Below are 5417 nucleotides of genomic sequence, written 5' to 3' on the forward strand. Positions count from 1 at the left end.
TTAAATTCAAGTATCTATGAACATGTTCAGTGTGAGTAGAATGAACGAGATTATTACAACTTTCATTAGATTAATCTTTAATCTATAGGTTAATTGATTCATTAAGTTAATTCACATCTGGAGCATATTAGGAACAATGTTCTCAATACTGGCATTGGACACTTCTGACAAGTATCCGGCGTTCATTTAAATGTCAAAATGTTCATCCCCTCGTACCTACCAAAGTCCAACATTCGAATGAACAAGAAACTTCGGCAAATTGTCAATGTATGAAAGTGATGTTATAATTGCAATTTGGCCTAAAAACTCACATTTCAAATGCAAATAGTACTACTATGAGATATGTTTGCCTCTTTCTCTCTATACCCATTGATTAATTTCTCGACTACGAGAAGCAAAATACATACCACAGTAAACAAAGACAGTAAAAAAATAAAACGCGTCAAGGTAAGCAAGCAATCCTTTGATATATGACAATAAATTTATTTCAGTCACAACAAATACGCACCCCAGTAAACAAAGACAGAAGGAGATACCTAAACTTGGAACCTTGCCTAGATTCAAGAACAACACCAAACCAATTTTGCAATACACCAAAATCAACTCGATTTAAAGACTTATCAGTGTCAACAACACCCCTATGTGGCAACCAAGTTTGATCAGTTTCAAACAACTCAAAGATAAAGTAACACAAGTTCAAACCAAATCAGACAGTAGAAATACTTCATTACTCAATCAGCTTGTGAATTGTCTTCATGTCAACTGCTTCATTTATCGTCCCTTTCTCGACGTGATCCCACCACTTGAACAAGAAGTTATCGACCACTAGCCTGAACCACGGGAAAGCTTCAAGCCCCCCTCTCCGGCATCTGCTTTCCGCAGAAGCTCCTTCAGCTCTTCCCGGTTCACATATTTCACATCCTGAACTTCGTCTGGATTTGGATGCACGCTCACATCCCGGACAATGAAAAGGAGATAATCCACTGCAAATATCAAGAAACGTCACCATGTACTCAAAACATAATCATGTAAAAAGTGATTGATGCATATAAAGCAAGCTACTTACATTCATGCTCTCCCCATTTTCCATCGGATGGGGCTTTGTACAGCATACGCCCCAAAGGAACGAACTGGTCGACTGGGACATCTTCAGCAGGGATGCCAAGTTCATCCAATAGCTTCCTTTGAGCAGCATTCCTCACACCTTGAATTCAAGATTGGGTCAGAAAGAGGTGTTTGTGTTCAGACAAGAGGTGCTTGTAATTGAATTATGAGCATAATTAAATACCAAGAGCATTTTCTTCGATAAGCTCAGAATCCCGGTATAGTGGATGACTGCAGCAGGTGTTTGTCCACACCAACGGAAAAGTAACCTTAGTTGTAGATCGTTGCTGCACAAGATCAAAGAAGACAAAATGAATCAGTTGCTAGAAGGTAGCACCCTCATCGCAGAGGTTATATGGGTATCGGAGAGTAACTGTGCAGCATGTGCGGATTAGAGCACAACAACGAAGAGCTTTCAGGCAATGGGTGGCAATGGATAAATCCTTATATTTTATCTCCAAGCAATAAAACAGCAGCATATGCTTGGAGATACGGGCATAAAACAACTATGGTGAGCAAAAGCCTCCAGCCTATAGCTTGTGTATTGGCTACATACACTTTCGAGATATTGAAAAGGGAGCACGTCCTGTTTTTCAGAATCACCAAACACCCTCTTCAACATTTTGTGTATCTATATATAGTATATACACAAAGAGCTGAAAGTAAGGTTTCCTACATATATACATCTCAACATTTTGTACATTTATCTACCAATCTTTCATGCATATACGAACACCGCAGTTTTCCAGATAATAAGAAAAGTCAACACCACAGATCTACATGGCATGAATGTATATGCGGTGAGTGCACAAATCACAATCTAGGTAGATATACCTGAAGCAATAGCTCGTATTTGGAGTTAAACAGGAAGACACTGAAAGCTCTGTGCAACAAATTTAGAGCCTCGATTTTTTCCATCAGATGACCTTGCACATTAGAGAGATTTCCGGGTCAATAATAACAGAGCACCAGAAATACTTCCACAAACACAAAAGTAGCATTAGGAATCGAGGGACCCAAAAGTCAAATTGTTAACAATCAAGCAGGAAACGGCGAAACTACTTAAAGCTTCCCATCTGTTGGTATACAACTTGAGCTAAATATAACAACTTGAGCTCTACCAAAGAACATATAATAAACCAAAACACCCATACCTCATACCGCTAGTGGATCCAATATTTCTCGAATAGCAAAAGTGTTAAATCAGCAACACTAACGGAGGCACAAGACTCTACGAATCAAACGTGCTAAATATCCCACAGAGTTGCTATGATCGAAAAACTAAAGATGAGGATTAAGAAACTATGACTTACAATTGTACTTGGATTCATGGCCAACCACGTGATCATTCTCATCAACCAATATGCATCTACAGAGACAATAATTAACCAAAACCAATCAGAAAAATCCCTAGTAGCAGCACACCCCTGATTGTAAAAGAGAGATCATTTTTTCACTCAGGCAAATAAATATTCATTTGATGAGTACAAACGAAACTTAAACATGAACAGGCCACCATTTTTCATGAAGAAAGTGAAATAGTAAAGGCAAATCATTTCAGTGAATAAAAAGAAGAAAAGGACAGATTAAAATCAAAATAAAAAAGACAAAAAAAAGAGGAAATTGACATGATCAAGCTCATTCCACCATCAATTCGACATCAATAATAGTTTCAAATCAGAAACTCAGCTGAGCCCAGATAATCAAAATGTTCGAAAATCCACATCAATAACCCCAAGATCCAATAACACGTCAATGTAATGTATACAAAAAAAAACAAAATCAAAAGATAGGGCACAAACTCGTCTTCAAACATGAGGCGCCTCTGCACGGCGTCCATGGCGGCGACGTCATCCATAGTTGAGGTAGCGGAGGCGGCGAAACGTAGGCGGAAAGGGGTGGGTTTAGGATGGGAGAGAGGCCTACAGGAAGTGGGTTTAAAAAGGAGAGATTTGAGCGGAGAAATCGATGAAGTTGAAGAAGAAGCAGCGGCAGCTGTGGAAGCAGCCACCAATTTTTGAATCGGGATGGTCAAGGACGACATTTTACTTTTTTTAGTGGAAAAAATATGGCATTTTTGTTAATGGGCTTTCTTTTTAGGTAGAAAAAACAGGATTAATTTTTCATTTAGCAAAGAACAGAGTACAGTTGCGGCGTCAGCGGCAGTGGAGTTCGACTGCCCAAATCTCCGCCAGGTGCCAGCAAAAATCTATTCTATTTTTATTATTTCATTTAAAACTCAAATGAGACCGGAATAAATTGAGCTTTAATATTATTTAAATTTTTTTCAAAATAAATTATTTTATTTGTCAAATTTCGAATATTATAAAATCATCTTAAGCTTAAATTATAGTGTACCTAAATTGAGTTTTAGTGTAAAATTTAAATAGTTTAGTTTGTCTCCTTTGTATTAAAAAAATATATTATACTGGAATATTTGTCGTATAATTAGAGTGGTAGTGTAAAAAGAGAACATAACTATATCATAGAGTGGTCAATTACATTTATTTAACTAATTTATTTTTTATACCTCACATGCTAAAAATGATTTAGCATTACAATGGTTAATTAAATTTTAGGATAATTATTATTTAATAGTATATACTTTTAGTTGATTTTGGATCTATACTTTTTAAAATTAAAATAAAAAATCACCACTTTTCAACCTTTGTAGATTGTCCTCAAGTTACGTTAATTTTTTTAGAGTGAACTGCATAAAAGGGCCCTGACTTTTCGCCCTGTAACAGCACATGGCCTTAATATTTAAAAATCACGTCACAGTTATCTAACAAATTATATAATTACAAATGAGATTTTTTCGGACCATAATACCCTCAGCCTCTAAAAGGGTATTTTCGTCAAACACTGACGCCGCCCCCTGCATGCAGTCTGCTTCATGTACCTATTTACTTTTTTATTTTATGTATTCAATTCTTATAAATATGCATCTTTTATTGATTTTAAAATATATCTTATAAATAAATAAGAATATTCAAAAAATTAATAATTAATAGCAGTATTTCATTGATTTAATTTTATTTTGAGTTTTTTTTTCATTTTATCGTATAAACTTAATTGTTTTGTGGAATAATAAAAATTGTATTATACTAGTATAGAAAATTGTGGAAACCATAAACAAACTACACAATTACTGAAGGTACAGCTGAATTATACATCGCCACAGCAATTCCGCCAACAATTTTAAATCAAAAAGTTACAGAAAAAAACGGAGAATACAAAATCCAATTGCCACGGAAAAAAGTAACCTTCAAAATTCAAATCGCATAATCTACTGATCTCCGATGAAATTCTCAATCTAGACGATTTCGAGCATACGCACACATATATGTACATATATTCAATCATAATCATACACTAAACCAAACCCTAGTCGAAAAAACAAATGCAAAAATAACTCAAAAACACACAGAAATCACAAAAATTCTAAGCGGACGATCCAGAAACAACTCCGGCGGAGCAGAGGAAATTCTCGTTGTAGCTGACGACGGCGCCTTCGTCGGCCGAGACCTTCCGAGAGTAGCCGTGTAAGTCAGCGACGTCGCTCCGGCGCCGGAGAGGACGTCCTCGCCGTGGACGAACATCCAGCCGCTGCACTCCTGATTGTTCGTCAATTTGCTCTGGAAGTGGTCGATCTTCTTCTCCTCCTGGTACGACACCTCCAGCTCCGTCGACACGAGGTAGTTATCCGGTCCAGATCCGGCGACCGACGTTGTCTTCAGCTCCAGCGGGTCGACCGACCGATGAAATTGAAAGAAAATAGGAGAATGGAAAAGTACACTCTATATGTTTGACATCTCTGAAACAGCAGACAATGCGCAGAATAGGTGGTAAAGATACTAAATTGTCCTTCAGCCCATTTGGACATTTCGCCCGAAAATTGGCAAAATATGCTTAGATTTATGATTATATAATTTGTTAACTACGTAATTTTTAAATATTAGGGCCCTCTGCTATCACAGAGCGAAAAATTCGGCCCTTTTATACAGTTCTTTCTTCTTTTTTTTTTTATAAAAAATGAAGTTCAAGTTAAACGATTATAATTTTGGGATGATCAAAAGTCAACTAAATATTACTGTGTAATTTAATTAGTAATTATTCCTTAGATATTGTAACCTTTAAACCACCAAATTGCGCCGAGGGCGTATCTTGTGTGTAGGTTGACCAAGCGGTGGAAAGGTTAATTTATAAGGCCAAAAGTCTTAGATTAAGTCCTCCGTAATATGGATTTTAAATTTAAATTTATTTCCATAAAAAAACATGTACTTATCGTGTGATTTCATTTATACTATTCC

The 5417-nt window shown here is 36.5% G+C and overlaps 1 pseudogene; it reads right to left on the minus strand.

Annotated features, from left to right (window-relative positions):
- Positions 1 to 448: 448 nt before the first annotated feature.
- Positions 449 to 3251, minus strand: LOC121791533 (annotated as a pseudogene).
- Between the last annotated feature and the right edge of the window lie 2166 nt (positions 3252 to 5417).

Source organism: Salvia splendens, unplaced genomic scaffold (genome assembly GCF_004379255.2).
Source record: "Salvia splendens isolate huo1 unplaced genomic scaffold, SspV2 ctg84, whole genome shotgun sequence".
NCBI lineage: Eukaryota > Viridiplantae > Streptophyta > Magnoliopsida > Lamiales > Lamiaceae > Salvia > Salvia splendens.